This window comes from Camelus bactrianus, chromosome 18, assembly GCF_048773025.1.
Source record: "Camelus bactrianus isolate YW-2024 breed Bactrian camel chromosome 18, ASM4877302v1, whole genome shotgun sequence".
NCBI lineage: Eukaryota > Metazoa > Chordata > Mammalia > Artiodactyla > Camelidae > Camelus > Camelus bactrianus.
Window position 1 is genome coordinate 6,173,886 of NC_133556.1, and position 17,064 is coordinate 6,190,949.

The 17,064-nt window shown below is 41.0% G+C and overlaps 1 long non-coding RNA gene across 1 annotated transcript; it reads right to left on the reverse strand.

Annotated features, from left to right (window-relative positions):
* Window positions 1-1,148: 1,148 nt before the first annotated feature.
* Window positions 1,149-16,929, reverse strand: LOC123611888 (uncharacterized). The gene is made up of 3 exons (XR_006718987.2): window positions 16,754-16,929; window positions 15,592-15,761; window positions 1,149-5,315 (listed from the first exon to the last, which is right to left on the reverse strand). It is a non-coding gene; the product is annotated as an uncharacterized LOC123611888 (long non-coding RNA).
* Between the last annotated feature and the right edge of the window lie 135 nt (window positions 16,930-17,064).

Genomic DNA, 17,064 nt, shown 5'->3' on the forward strand with positions numbered 1-17,064 from the left:
TATTGAATTGTCTGCTTCTCTCTTTGATTCTGTCAGTTTTCACTTCAGCTATTTTGGTCTCTGTTATTTGTTGCTTATATGTTTATAATTGTTATATCTTTCTGATGGATTCACCCTTTTATCATTATATAACATCCCTCTTTATCTCTGATGACATTTTTGTTTATTTGTTTTAAAGTCTATTTTGTCTGAAGTCAGTATGGTTTCCCCATCTTTCTTACTGCTCTTTTTATGGTAACTTTTTCCACCCTTTTAGTTTCACCCTTGGGCTTTGAGTGATCCTAACTGCACCCAAACCACTGATGATTGGACTTGGGGCTGCCTAACAGACAATCTAAGTCTGAAAATGATTAGCCAAACTAGTGCAATCACCACTGCTTAGGGAGGTGACAATGAGAGAGAGAAGAAGAATGACATGAGGCAGGCTTTGTGGTCCATGAGAGAAAGAAGAAATAATAGCCAGGCCCCAGCCCAACCTCAGATTCTGAGTAGATTTCCCGTTCTGGCCCACCTGTATCCTTACCGTATACCCACACACTTTTTTCCCTAAAAATTTCAGTTTGACCTATTTCTTGTAAACAAAATACCAAACTACCCTAACAAACATAGAAGTTAAAACCAGGAATGGAGTTGCAAGCAACGGAATCTCAGAAGAGGATGGAACTTTCTGTATTAATATAGTGGAGAAAGGAGTAGAATTGATTTTTACACTCCTGAATGGGAAGTTAGAAGACAATGGATTAATAAAACACTTAATGAAGTCTTGGTATTCAGATATTATATCCATTGAAAGTAAAGCTCTGGTGGATTTTACTGCCATTCCTTTAGAGCACATTAGATGACCTAAAGTACTTTAAAAAGCATAGGTGCCTGGGTTGCATCTGCAGGTATTCTGATTTAATTGTTCTGGGTCAGGGCCAGGGCAACAAGATTTTTCAAATCTCCCTAATTGATCCTAAAGTACATCAAAGTTTGAGAACCACTGCTTGAGATGCATTCTAAAGAAATAAAAAGTATAAAGACTGTAGGGACATTTTTCACAGCATTAGATAATTTGAATCAAGAAGGAAAAAATTTTAGTCCCAGGGTACCTAGAGAGAATCAGATAATATTCAAGGCTACTCTGTGGCACTGAAATAAGAAACCATTTTACTACTAGCCAGTGGTTGGAAACCACTGAAAAATTAAATTTCAGGGAATTTTTATCATACTCTCCCTAAGGTGAATATTGATCATATTCTATTTTTCAACTTGAGTAGTGTGTTTACTAGTGTTCTTCTATTTTTTTTAGTGTTATTCTATTTTATGCATCAAAAATGGTATGTGTAATATATATTCTTTGTATATTTTAAAATGTTATCACAAAATTTTCCTGCCAAATATTTTATAGTAAAAAAAATATTGTAAATTGCCAAATTACAGCATTTGCTAAGTTCGCAACTGTGCTGAGTTTCTGTGCTTAAAATTAAGGTCTTGATTATCACAGACTGAAATCCTGGCAGTTGGAATACCAATTTCTTGAGGGGTGGAACTCCCCAGTCTCCTGGGCCCCTCCAAATAATTTCTACTGCATTCACCACGATTGCCAAGCAAATGTGATGAGTCACCTCGTAATGAGGAACATCTGGTCATAGGAGCTTGGAAATGCTGTGAAACAAGGATGGTGTGCAAAAATCTGAGCAGGGAAAAGAGGGATTACAGGCAAAATGAATTACAGAAATTTTCTAGGGAGCTGTTGCAGGAGTGACTATGTGGACTTGAATTCCATGGGTTCATAATCAAGGAAAACAGAATAAATAAAGGAGGCTAGACTATCACTTCATTCCCTTCCTCCCTCATTCTTCCCTTTATTTCTCTCTGTCCCTGTCTGTCTCTGTTCCCTCCTCTCCACCATCCTGCCCCCATTTTTCTTCTCTTCCTGCACAGTTTGGCTGATTTTATTTTGTCGAGCTGACACTGAAGAGCCTGATGGTTCTTGGCACATCATCCTAGATGAAAAAATACCAAGATTAAAGGAGAAGGGAATGACAGCATGTCATCAATGACCTGCTGACAGCTACCTCTCCCCACCCAAACACTCACACCTCGTTTTCTTCAGAAAAATTCACCACCGATGAAAAACTAATTCGTAAAACCTCTTTGCTGGGCAGGGCGGGGCGCTGGAAGAGCTGTCCCAGCCAGGAACATGGGAGGGTGAAATCAAAATGAATCAAAATCACCAAAACGAGATCACTGATAACACTGGGAAAGAAGGAAACTAGGTGGTTAGACTCAAGGAGGCAGGTGTTAAAAGCAAAGTGAGTGGACCATCCAGTCTCTGTTCTTTGCTGAGTCCAAACTGACCTTCTGCTTCTGGCCATGCTAGTTGTTGAAGAACTGAAATGCTTTCCTATCAGTTGGTATTGCCGCATAGAGTCCCCTGATGCCCCACCCCCATCTACTTGCCTCCAGGCCACCAGACCTCCCTCTCATACCACAACTAAAGGGTTAACACTCAGCACAGCTGTCTGCCTTCTGGAATCTGACTTAGTGTTAAAGTCAGTGTCTAATTGGCTGGTGGCCATATGGTAACCAGCTGCTAAATATTTTGAATACCATCCCTAGCTGTGGCCACAAAAAAGCAAAAGCCAAGTAGGTGTGGTACTTTGGTGCAAGAAATGGCCTAACACAGCGTTGAGGTTTTGGTTTCTGCTTGAGGTGTTGGCAGGAACAGAACAGATGGGCAGGTCTGGGTTTTGCTTGATTTGCACAGCAAAACAATTCCTCAGTTTAATGAACAAAGACATAACTCCAGCCAGCATACTACACAGTCACATGCCCTCTGGGTGTAACCATCCCTGAGTCAGTTATTGACCTAGAGCCTGGGAACCTTAGAGGAAAGCTACTCAAGCATCATTCCGTTCTCCAGGTTGGCTGGTACCAAAGACTGACAGTACTTGAAAAATAATGGAGAGTTACATCAAGCTTATTAGGTGGGTACTTGATACACGACAGAAGTATTTTTTTTAATTTTCTTATATTTATTGATCTAAAGACAAAGTGTGTTTTTGTTTTTGTTTTTGTTTTTCTGTTCTCTTTACTTATACCACCAGAAGCTATTTGTTTAGCTGGCAGGTGCAGCAGCATATCTTCACAGGGACCTAGTCCACTTTACCAAAGATGACCAACTATTGGGTTTACCCAGGACTGTCTGAAAGTTCTGCATCCCAGGCAACCCCTGGATCCCTGGAAAACAAGGATGCTGGATCACACTAATTTACTCCTCCATGAATGTCACCTTAATCTGCTGCATTGATGCTGTCATGTTGATTTGACTTGGACATTAGGAAGTAGAAAGTATCTTTGATGTCTTGTTGAGACATGAATGTAATGGAGATGTGTGGTAACATTTGCAGAAATACAAAGACCTGCCACATCACTGGAGTTCCTAGGAGGTCATGGGAATAAAGTATTATGGAATACCTCCCTCAAAATGAAGGGGAGGGGCAGAATATGAAGGACAAGTTGCTACATTTTATGCCCTTTTAACTAACAAGGAGTTCAGCACATATCTCTATTTTAGCAGGGCTTTCTTCACTGCAAGAAACAAAAGTTCACTCAACAAAGCTCAAATAAGAGAAACAGATTGATAAGAGAGATCAAGTGTCCTAAATCTGAGGATATAGTAGAGTTAGTCTTCATGTAGACTGAAACCCAACGAAGTCTGGGGTCCAGGAAAACTCTGGGAATAGGAATTTGGGGGTTTTCTTCTATCCCTGATTTTTTATGTGACTTAGCCACCATCTACCACTCCTGTTAGTGTTTGTCACCTACCATCTGATTCCACATTTCTCACTTGAGGAGCCCAAGAAAGAGAATCTGATTATGTTTTTTCTAAAAATGTATGAAATGTCTGTTTTGTGTTTAATACTTTGGTGTGTACATAATTTAAAGAGTTAAATACTTCCAAAGGCTTGTTAGGAAAAAAAATAGAAGACCCCTTTCAACACTTCATCTCCAGCTCCTCAAAAGCAAGCATTTTTCAGTTCTTATAGCTGATTATTTTGGTACTTGGTATTTATCTTCATACTATATTTTGAATTCTTGATTTTTCCAGTTTTAGCTGTTATCTATTGACTTAACCACTGTGGACAATGAGACGTCTTTTCTCTCTCTCTCTCTCTCACTCACTCACACACACACACCCCCCACGTCACCATCTTCCAAATATATGTTCCTGATTTTAATTAGAAAGATATTTAGGGTTATATTTTTATAACTATGTAAACGCTATTCACAACTGAGACATCTGTTACAATGCTATTACTCTTCCATATGTTTTCCTTGGAGTTAATAATTACCTTGTCTTTTTGTTTGCCTAGTTTTCTAGGTATTTATTCCTAATTGAACCCCTGATATATAAATGTCTTCTCATCATGTTCAAACATATGCAGTAGACTGCTGCAGAAGTAAAGGTATGTTGCTGTGCCTGCCGGGTGAAGATAAATTATGAGGTCTTCTGTCAGTTTCATCTTCTTAAAGAAATCCCTCCTAGAACCTTCTGACCATCTCTACTCCGGGCTGGCTGCCATCTAGGCGTGTAGCGCAGCTGTCATCTTGAAATCTCCTTTCACCAACATCCAGAGGAGTCCTTTTATCTCTCTGATGTTGGACACCCTCGTTCATGAGTCCCAAGTCTTCCTCTTTCTTGCTTCACCCCTTACTTTGGTAGTACAGTTGGCCCTCTGTGTCTGTAGGTTCTGCATCCACAGAACCCACGGACACAGAGGGACAACTGTACTATGCCGTTTAATATAAACGACTCGAGCACTGTGGGTTTTGGTAAGGGAGGGGGCCCTGAAACCAACCCCCTGCAGATACTGAGGGATGACTGTATACTCTACTGGTAGCTTCTGGAAAAAAATGCTTGGAAAATGTTCAAGACTGTAGCAGAGACTGCTTATTCCACTTATGCCTGTCTTCTATTTTTCCATAGTAATAAAATTTCTAGCTGGGCACAAGACCATCCAAAATCCATTCTTTATTTCTAATTTTCCAGCCTACCTTGCAGCTATGTGTGGCCGTGTGACCAAATTCTGACCAATGAGATGTAAGCAGAAGTGTTATTTGGCAGCTTCTGAGAAATCTCCTGAAGAGATAGTTGGCAAATGCCCCTTGCTCCTTCTTCATTATCCCTTCCTCCATCTGGTGTCTGGTACACAGGAGTTGCCATCCTGGACCATGAGGATGAGGCCCACACTCTGGGCATAGCAGAGTGAGGACTGGAATGAACCTGAGTTGCTGAGAATTTCACGGAACAGAGCCGCTCTGGTGACCTGGATTTTTATATGAGAAAGAAAGAAAACTGTAATTATTGTTTTGGGTTTTCTGTCACTTGCATCTGAACCTTGAATTAATGAAAACGCCTTTATTCTAGAGTAATTCATAATTGTAGGTTAATTGTGTATGGAATTGCAGGTTAGAAATTATTTTCCTACAGAGTGTTTAATGCCTTGCTCCTTTACCTTCTAGCTTCCAGAGTTGCTATTATAAAGTCTAATTTGGACCATTTGTTTGTATCTTTAGAAATATATATATATTTAATCGCCACTATTCTGAATTTCACAAGGATGTGACTTGGTGAGGTTCTTAGTTTTTCTCAATTGTGCTGGGACACTTTATAGGTCCTTTATATCTAGAAGCTCATCCCTTCTACTCTGGAAAATGTCTTAAATTTTTTTCAGTTATACTTTTCCCTCTATTTTTTCTTTTCTCATGTTTTTTCATATTTTTACTTTCCAACATTTCTTTCTTGTTCTCTGACTGTTCTTTTTTTAAAAGCATCCTATTTTTGTTTCATGAAAATAGTATCTTCTCTTATCTTCCTAAGAATATTAATAATGGTGTGGTTTTTATAAAAATCTTCCCTCTGCATTATATCTGTTTCTTTTAAGTTGCTTATTTTTGGTTTTGATTTTCTATTTGTTTTTGTTTCTGTGTCTATGCCTTTCATATAAGAGCTTTTCCTCAGAAATACTGTGATCCTTAGCGGGGCACTACAGTGAGTACTGAAGTTGACTGGCAGCTCTCTGTGCCTGGGTGGGACTTTTTGCCTGTGGAGGTCACCGTAGGGTGATGCAGCTGAGCCAATTCCATGGAGAAATGCCAAAGTCAGTGACTTTAAGTCTGTTCTCTTGGGCTAGTCACATTTCAGGAAATATTTCTAAGCTTCTGCCTGGAGGACAAAGGTCCACTACCAGCATTCTGGGAGCTGATGTCGGAGGAGGGAGGTTGGGAGTCTCAACATTTGGTGCTTTCTTTACATCCTCATATTTTCAATATGGTACCCTCACCCTCAACTGGGCTTGTGTCCCACAGTCCAGAAACCCTCTGTTTTACCTTCTCCAGGAATAAACCTCCAGTGTTCTTTCCAGGTGGAGAAGGGGCAGTCACCATGTGTGGGCCATAAATAGGAAGGGAACCCAGTGGTCTAATGCCTTTTTAAAAATTGAGGTGAAGTTCACATAACATACAACTGACTATTATAAAGTATACAATCCAGTGGTATTTAGTACCTTCAGTGTCTATCTAGTTCCAAAGCATTTTCTTCACCCCTAAAGATGGCCTCACAGCCCTTAAGCAGTCACTCCTCATTCCTCCCTCCCCCAAACCCAGGTAACCACCAATATGCTTTCTGTATCTATGGATTTACCTATTCTGGATATTTCATATAAATGGAATCAGATAAATGGAATGCCCTTTTGTTTCTGAATTCTTTTACTTAGCATAATGTTTTTGAGATTCCTCTACAGTGTAGCAGGTGTCAGCACTTCATTTTTTTTTTTTTCTGGCTGAACAATATTGCATTGTATGGATATACCACAATTTCTTTATCTAGTCATCCACTGATGGACATCTGGGTTGTTTCCACCTTTTGGCTATTGTGAATAGTGCTGCTATGAACACTTGTGTACAAGTATTTGTTTGAGGACCTATTTGCAATCCTTTTGGGTATATATAGGCATCCCTCATTTTCTTGCACTTCATAGATATTGTATATATATCTTTTTAATTGAAGGTGTTTGGTAACCTTGCATTGAGCAAGTCTGTCTGCACCATTTTCCCAACAGCATTTGCTCACTTCATGTCTTTGTGTCACATTTTAGTAATTCTTGCACTATTTCAAACTCTTTCATTATTATTATATTTGTCATGGTGATCTGTGATGAGTGATCTTTGATGTTACTTTTGCAATTGTTTTAGGGCACCATGAACTATGCCCATATAAGACAACAAACTTAAGCAATAGATGTTCTGTGTGTTCTGACTTCTCCACTGACTGGCCATTCCCCCATCCTTCTTCCCTCTTTTTGGGCTCCTCTATTCTCTAAGACAACAATATTGAAATTAGGCCAGTTAATAACCCTACAATGGCCTCTGAGTGTTCAAGTGAAAGGAAGAGTCACATGTCTCTCCCTTTAAGTCAAAAGCTAGAAATGATTAAGCTTAGTGAGGAAGGCATGCTGAAAGCCAAGACAAGCCAAAAGCCAGGCCTCTGGCATCAAACAGTTACCCAAGTTATGACTGCAAAGGAAAAGTTCTTGAAGGAAATTAAAAGTGCTAGTTCAGTGAACACATGAATGATAAGGAAGCAAAACAGCCTTATTGTTGATATGGAGAAAGTTTTAGTGATCTGCATAAAAGATCAAACCAGCCACAACATTCCTTTAAGCCAAAGCCTAATTCAGAGCAAGGCCCCAACTCTCTTTTAATTCAGTGAAGGCTGAAAGACGTGAGGAAGACTCCAAGGGAAAAATTGAAGCTAGCAGAGGTTGATTCATGAGGTTGAAGGAAAAAAGCCACGTCTCTATAACATAAAAGTGCAAAGTGAAGCAGCAAGTACTGATGTGGAAGCTGCAGCGAGTTCTCCAGAAGATATAGCTAAGACAGTGAACAAAAAGATTTTTCAATGTAGACGAAACAGCCTTCTATTGGAAGGAGACGCCATGTAGGCTTTCATAGCTAGAGAGAAGTCAATGCCTGGCTTCAAAGTTTCAAAAGACAGCCTGAATCCTTTCTTAGGGGCTAATGCAGCTGGTGACTTTAAGTTGAAGCCAGTGTTCATTTACCATTCCAAAAATCCTAGGGCCCTCGAGAATTAGGCTAAATCTATTTTGCCCTTGCTCTTTAAATGGAACAACAAAGCCTGCATGACAGCACGTCTGTTTACATGGTTTACTGAATATTTCAAGCCCACGGTTGAGATCTGCTGTTCAGAAATAAAAGATTCCTTTCAAAATATTACTATTCATTGATAATGTACCCGGTCACCCAAGAGCTCTGATGGAGATGGACAAGATTAATGTCTCCATGCCTGCTACCACAACATCCATCTGCAGCCCATGGATCAAGGAGTTACTTTGACTTTCAAGTCTCATTATTTAAGAAATACATTTTGTAAGGCTATAGCTGCCACACATAGTGATTCCTCTGATGTATCTGGGCAAAATCAACTGAAAACCTTCTGGAAAGGATTCACCATTCTAGATGCCATGAAGAACATTCATGATTCCTGGGAAGAGTCAAAATATCAACATTGACAGGAGTTTGGAATAAGTTTATTCCAACCCTCAATGATGAGTTTGAGGGGTTCAAGATGTCAGTGGAAGAAGTGACTGCAGATGTGGTGGAAACAGCAAGAAAATTCTAGTCCTGAATTAGAAGTGGAGCCTGAAGATATGACTGAATTGCTGTAATCCCATGATAAAACTTTCATGGATGAGGAGTTGCTTCTTCTGGATGAGCAAAGAAATTGGCTTCTTGAGATGGAAACTACTCCTGGTGAAGATGCTATGAAGGCCGTTGAAACAACAACAGAGGATTTAGAATATTACATAAACTTAGTTGATAAAGTACCAGCAGGGTTTGAGAGGATTGACTCCAATTCTGAAAGAAATTCTACTCTGGGTAAAATGATACCAAACAGTGTTGCACGCTACAAAGAAATAATCTGTGAAGGGAAGAGTCCATTGATGTGGCAAACTTCATTGTCATCTTATTTTACAAAATGGCAACAGCCACCCCAACCACCCTGATCAGTCATCAGCCATCAACAGTGAGGCAAGGCTCTCCATCAGCAAAAAGATTGACTCGCTGAAGGCTAAGATGATGCTTGGCATTTTTTAGCAATAAAGTATTTTTAAACTAATGTATATACATTGTATTTTAGACATAATGGTATTGCACACCTAGAAGACTACAGTATAGTGTAAACATAACTTTTATATGCACTGGGAAACCAAAAAACTTGTGTGACTGACTTTACTGTGATACTTGCATTATTTCAGTAGTCCAGAACACAATGCACAGTATCACCGAGGTATGCCTGTACCTAGGAGTGGAACTGCTGAGTCATGTGGTAATTCTGTACTTATCTTTTTGAGGAACTGTTAAAATGTCTTCTACAGCGGCTGCAGCATTTTACATTCTCATTAGCAATGTACAAGAGTTCCAGTTTCTCTGTATCCTCGCTGACAACTGTCACTTTTATATCTCCTTTTTTTGAAAAATTATAGCCATCCTAGTGGGTGTGAAGTGGTTTTGATTTGTATTTCCTAATAAATAATAATATTGAGCCTCTTTTCATGTGCTTATTGGCCATGTACATATCTTCTTTGGAGAAATGTCTGTTCAAGTCCTTTGCCCATCTTTTTAATTGGGTGGTTTTTCTTTTTATTGTTGAGTCTATCATCTGTAAACTGACTTTCAATTAAATTGTCTTTATATTAACCCCACTTCCAGAGGTACCTGCTGCCACCAATTCCTGAGGGGTCCTCTTGAAGTTGTCCCACAGCTGACTGGTGTTCTGTTTGCTTGTGGGGTTTTCCCCAGTCTTTTTTCTCCCTGTATTTCATTTTTAGTAGTTTCTGTTGGTATGTCTTCAAGCTCATAATCTTTTCATCTGTAGTGTCTAGTCTGTTGTTAATCCCATTCACCATATTTTTCATCTCAGACATTTTATTTTTCATTTCTAGAATTCAGATTTGGGCCTTTTTATATCTCTTTATCTCCCCTCATCATGCTCATGCTTTCATCTACCTTCTTCAACATGATATACATTTTTAATAGCTGTTTCGATGTCCTTGTCTACTAATTCTATCATCTGTGTCACTTCTGGGGCTGATTCTCGCATTTGACTTTCTTGCCTCACCATGGGTTGTTTTCCTACTTCTTTGAATCTCTGATTCGTTTTTAATTGGATGCCAAACATTTTGAATTTTACATTTGGGTGTCACAATAGTACTCCTTTAAATATTTCTGGCCTCTGTTAAGCCATTTGGAAATAGTTCCTGCTTTTTTTTTTCCCAAGGCTTGCTTTTAAATTTTGGCAGTGGAGACCAAAGCAGCCTTTAGTCTAGGGCTAATCTGGCTAGAGTACTGTTTAGCAAATACCGTTGCGAGTATTCCCAATGCCTTGTTATTACAAGGTTTCTCCATTCTGGCTGTTAGGAATGTGAACTATGCCTAGATTTGTGAGATCTCCAGAAATTGTTTCATCTGTTCCTTTCTGGTGTTTCATTACCCAGCCTTAAGTAATTTCATCATCCATGTGTGATGATAAGTACTCAGCCAAAGACTCTAGGGGAACCCTCTGAAGATTTCAGCTCTTTCTCTGTCTCTGTGCAGCTCTCCTTCCAATACTTTGCCTTATAAACTTAAACTCTCTTGGTCTAAGCTCTGCCTCAACTCAGGGAACCCAGTGGGCTGTGTGTGGTTTCCCTTTCCTTATACTGCAGACTGGGGACTATCCAGGCAGCAAGCTGGGGCAGTGATAGGACTGATCTCATTCTTTTCCCTTCTTTCAGGGATCACTGTCCTGTGATGCCCATTGCCCAATGTCTGAAAACAATTTTTATATACTTTGTCCACTTTTAAGTTATTTAAAGTGGAAGTGTGAGTGTAGTCCCTCTTATTCCATCATGGGCAGAGCTGAAGTCTCCTTGCTTGTCTTGTTACACCAGACATGGCCACAGGCGATGGTATGATTTGCCTTAGGATCAAGGGCCCTCCCACCCTCCAATCAGTTGTGACCAGTGACCCTTAGTACAAAACTCTATTGCTACAGAAGGCTGCCCACTCAGTGGGGGCCATGTGAAGACATGCTGATTTCCTCAGAAGAATCTGTGGGCATAAAAGGGCCCATGGCCAAGTTGCATAGAGTGAGCCTGCTTAGAAGTCATTCTTTGACTCATTTACTGGTTGGCCTGAATATATGTCTGCTTGAATGAGGAAAAGATGAAAAAGGAAGTTTTGAAACTAGTCCAGGCTGCAGAGCAAAATGCCCTGAAAGCCCTGCCAACCCAGCAGTGCTGGAGGTGCCTAGCCACTGAAACTTCGGCATGCCCAACAGAGCATCACAGTGCGTGCCCCTGGGGGCCTGAAGCAAGACCACATTTCAGCAGATAACTACTCTCTTTTAAGGAAACAACTTCTATCTTGCTCCTTAAATCTGGTGTAAAATATCTGAGATAAAAAATTACCATGAAACCAGAACTGCGTATTTTTTAATCCATCTCATCTGAAAATGGGGCAGCCCAGAGCTTTCTATTACTAAGTAGACTCCAGATTCTGAAGGCCTAAGTAAGTTACTTGAGCACATTGTTTACATCTTTGTCCCCTTCTCCCCTCCCCTGTCATGTATGCTTTCATTTGTCCCATTTCGGAGGGGAGTCCCCCTATGACTAGTTAAGCGAGGGTAAAAGATTCTAGCCAGATTTACAGATGGTTCCATGTAGTATGTTGGCACCATCCAGAAGTGAACTGTTTCAGCATTATTATATTAAAACCCCATGGAAAGTTCTATTGTGAAGACGGTAGTGTAAAGGCAGCATTTCCTCTCTACCTTCTTGTATCCAAGAGCAACGGTGAGAATAAGAAACAAATATACAAATTCCAATTTCAGTAAAACAATGAACTAACTCAAGCTTCATGCCACAATTCAAATGGAATGGGAGCCCAAAGTAGTGGAGTTCTAGCAGAGGTGCATGTGGAAGGAAGGATCACAAAGTCAGTGCTATCACAGATCTCAAAAACTGCTAGGACAAGGTATTTTTCAAGGGTGAGGGGCATACCATGAAACACAAAAGCCCTTCAGGGTCTGTCTCAGGTGTTTGAGACGGGGGAACTGAGTAGGTAGAGGGTCAGACAGGTGCTTCCTGGACCCAATTTAACACAGAGAAACAGAAGAGGTGGAGTGAATGACAATCAGACTGGCAAGTCATGGCATGAGGCCATCTCTCCCCATCTAAGGTAGCAAGGTGAAAGAGGGACTCTACATTATAAAAACTCTACAAGTAAGTAAGGCATCGGCTGAGCTCAACAGCATCATTAATAAGGTACATCTGATATTATAAAACACACCTTAGTTTCAGGTCCCAGAGAAAATTCACAAAAATTTGCTATAGATTAGGCTACAAGAAAGGCTTGTTAAGTTTGAAAAAATGGAACTAATACATACATCATTCTTTGATCACTATGTAATATCACTAAACATTAATATTAAAACTAAGAGGAAGAAAAGGTCCCTATCACTTGAATATTTTTTTATTATTCTCTTTTAAAAAAAACTCTTAAGTCAATAAAGAAGTATAAATCAAAATGCAGAATATTTAGAAAATAATTTTTCAAAACCCCACAACGCATCAGAATCTATGAGATACAGCTCAACCAGTGCTTACATGAAATGTTTTTGGCCTTAATTAATAAAAAATGAAAATGAAATAAGTAAGCACCCAACTCAGGAAATAAAGATCTTTAAGATGTTAATGGGTGTACATGTCACCATGGGGCCATGCCTCTCCACTGCCTGCTGGACTGTGTTCTCCCTCCTCACTCCACAGCCAGCAATAAGCACGCCTTACCTCACACTCTGCCTGTGGCCCACCTCCCAGCGCCCAGCCCTTCCCAAGGTATATGAAAGGATACAGGTAATACTCTGTTAAGACCCTTTTCAACGCTTCAGATACCTTGCCCCGGTCCATGCTCATTAGAACTCCAATTAGCAAAGGAGAGTCCCAAACCACCAGAACCCAGGCAGACAATCACAGCCAGGGAGACTGCAGCTTTCCTGTAGAGTTTCTTCTGATCTTTCTCTCCTTATAGAAGGAGAAAAGATACCCGCTACTATGTAACTAGTTCTAGATGTTCAAACAACCAAATTACACAAGAGAAAGTAATTAGAGATTTAAAACTCAAAAGAAGTTAACACTATCATTACTTGAATATAATGTAATCTCTACCTGGAAAATGAAGAAAATAATTGGAAAAGAGTATTATAAACGATAAGTGAAAATAAGTAGGAGGCTGGAAACAGTCCTGAGGCCCTCACAGAGCACCAGGCTTCTTGGGAAATTGTCAGAAATCTAGTGGCAGGCCAACTCTATCAGGTCCCTTCTGTCATCAAGGGCGTCTCAATTTAAATATTCTGAAAGAAACACTTATCCTGTATTTGGGTTTTCTTTCCCAGCAGGTCATGCCTCTGACTACTTCACCATCCCTGGAATTACTGACTTTGCATAACACAGGGTGGTCCAGACAAAATTGTCTCCAACCAAGAAATTCACTTTCCATTGCAAGAAATAGACAGTTGGCAAGCCATGGCCATTATATTTCCCCTCCACCGGAAGCAGCTGGCCTCATAGAACAATGAACTGGTGTTCTGAAAACAGATCTAGCGGTATCCAGGAGACCACACCTGTGAGGCCAGGACACCTTCTTGCAGAAAGTGATACGCGATCTTATACAGTGACTGAAATGTAGTGCCAATTCTCCCTCAGCCAGTATTAGAGGTTCAGAAACCAAGGCTTCGGATGGAGGGGGTGGAAGATGGCAGCTCTTGCGATTACTTTTCTCTTGAAAAATATTTGCTTTCCATCCCCCAAGTTCACTCACGTTCTATGGACTTAACTGTGCAAGAGAACCCAATAAGGGTTCCATCTGGCTATCTGGACTCCTCCTCCTACTAGGGCAATGGCAAAAAAGGATATTCCTGTGCTAGCTGTGCTCCCTCTGATTATAAAGGGGAAATCGGGTTGTTAGTCCCTGATAGGGCCTGGGAGGGGCAGAGGTGGTTGCCTCCTTACACCACCAAACCCAGTGGCACAAATCAACTGAAAAAGATCACGAACCATATTAACATTCTAATCCCCCCCCCACAGCTATTGTATACATCAGGGTTTGTGGTAGCTAAGTCTATCAATTTGTTTAAGGTTTCAGGATAGTGAGAAATAACCCTTGGCTAATGAGAAATATAGAACGAATAGGTAGCACTTGAAAACTGCGAACTAGAAGGCATGTTTAAAGTGGTCTGAGTAGGTGAGGTACAGCTCAAGTGGTAGAGCACATGCATGCACAAGGTCCTAGGTTCAATTCCCAGTGCCTCCTCTAATAAATGAATAAACAAACAAACCTAATTACCTTCCCCACCTCCCTGCAAAAAAGAACTACATCTTTAAAAAATATTAAATAAATACATAAATAAACAAACAAATAAATAAATAATAAAGTGGTCTGAGACGTCACAGGTGCATGTCTGGATGTGACTTGGTGTTGCCTTTTTTTTTTTTAGGGACGTTGAAGTGCGTTTTTGGCTGTGATAACTGGAGAGATGAAACAAAGTACACACTGGGGTGCCCAGAGCTTAGTCCTGTGCCTTCTTCTCTGTCTACATTCCATACCTAAGCAACCTCAACCAGTCTCATGGTTTAAACAGCTCTTGTACACTGATGACTCCTAAACCTACATTTCCAGCTCTTGCCTCAACTGCAAATTCAAACTACATATCCACCTGCCTACTTGATCAACTACTTGGAGGCCTCCCAAGGATCTCAGGTCAACACATCCAAAGTAAAACTACTGATTTCTGGCTATTAGCATCCCCTAACCTGCTCCTGCTGGTCTCCATTCTTTTTCAATAAATGGTGCCATAAGCCACCCAGTTGCTCAAAACAAAAATCTACAGTTGCCCTGTCCAATATGGTAGCCACTAACCACATGTGACTATTTAAATTTTAATTTTAACTAACCAAAATAAAAGTGCACATTCTTAGCTTTACTAGCCACATTTCAAGTGCTCAACGGCCACATGTAGCTACCATATTGGACAGTCAGATACAGAATGTTTCCATCATCGCAGAGAGTTCTATTGCACAGTGCTTCTCCAGAGAGGTTGTCATTGATTCCTCTTTCCCTCAACTCCCACATGTAATCCATTAACAAATCTTATGGATTTTACCTCCAAAACATTCCCTGAATCAATCCATTACTCCCTGGCCCACTCCTACAACCCTGCTCTATGCCACCATCACCTTTCACTGGGACTGCTGAACTCACTTCTTAACTGCCCTAGGTCCAATCATCCCCACTATAACCATTTTCCCTATAGTAGACAGAATGATTTTTTTCAAAACTGAAAAGCAGATCACGTCTTGCCCCTGCTGCAATCCTTCCAATGGCTTCTGTGATTTTTATCCTAATACCCTTTCTCCCCTTCTACTACAGTCATAGAACCTCTGACATTTAGGTGAGCACATATAAACCTAAAATAAAGAATACCTTTTTCCACAGTCCCTCCTTGCATTTGGGTGTGGTCACATGACAGTGTTCTAACCAAGGAGACCCAATGGGGTTGTGTGCAATCTTCAGGCACGTCCTGCTGCTGTTACAGGCATAATAACTGAAGCTGGAATAGATCCTGAGGCAAACTTGGGAGTGGAGGTAATGCACTGTGGAGCAACAAGAGAAAAGGAGTGTGGGTCCCTGACACAGTGGAGAACCCCCCCCCCCCCGCCCTGGAATGCCTACCTAGACTTTAACATGAGAGAAACTTTATCTTATTTAAGCTCTGAATATTTGAGGTATTCTGTCATAGTGGGACTTAATTCCAACTAACACAGCATCCCATCACACTTAAAAAGAGAATCCAAACTCCTTACCAAAGTCAGGAAGGTTCTACATGATCAGGTCCCACTCCAGTATGATCCCTCCCACTCTCCCCTCACTCACCGCACTCCAGCCACTCTCCCTTCTTTTTTTTTTCCACTTTCACACACCAAGCTTCTTCATGCTTTAGGGCCTTTTCCACTTGCTTTTCCTTCTGCCTATCTGACACCTTTTTTGTTGCTCTGTTCTTAGCTTAAATGTCACTGCTTCAGAGATGGTTCCCTGACCAATCTGAAATACTCAATAAGTCATTCTCTTTTATAATAACTTACTTTGATTCTCTGCATACAACTTATCACTCGCTGGTGAGTCTTTAATTTGTTTATTGTCTGCATCCCCTGCTAGAATGTAAGCTCCACGAGGAAAGGAATTTTGATTGGTTGGTTCACTGCTGTACTCCTAGTGTCTACACCAATGCCTGAAATCTAGTAGACTATTCAAATAAGTCCCTGTTAAATGCATGGTCAAATACTGTTTCACAGATAGTGTGGTGGTTAAAAGCAGAGTCTCTAAACGACACAGATCAGAATCCTGGCTGAGCCACGAATAAGTTGCATGACCTACTGCAAGCTGTATACCTAAGGCTCTCTGTAAAAAGATTCCTACGGCATGAGGGTAAGAGTAAATAAAGTAGCGTTTCCCACTCCCTTCCTCAGAGAGCTTCCTTCTTTCCTCGACTCCCCTTAACCCCTCATATGGCCACTTCCCTTTGGCTTTGCATTCTTCGCGGCACTATATAGCTGAAACTAGGCCTTTGAAATTTAGCGGGAATTACCGTCATCCATCGGGAGGATCAGAGATGCGCATGCGCGGGACACCCACTCTTTCTCGCGCGCTATCTCGACAGCCTCGACAGCCAATCGGAGTTAGCGTTGGAGCCCGAGTTCCGAGGACTCACCAATCGAGTGTGGGAGGCGGGCCGCCCTGGAGGCAGTGGCGAGAGGGGGCGGGGACAAGGAGAGAGCACGCACAGTTCTCGCGGCCAGGGTCTCTGCAGGCCTATCCGAGAGGCCTGAGGTCTGAAGGCAGTGGGGCGTGGCGTTGGCGGCTCCCGCAACTCGAGGCCGGCCAATGTCGGGCCAATCA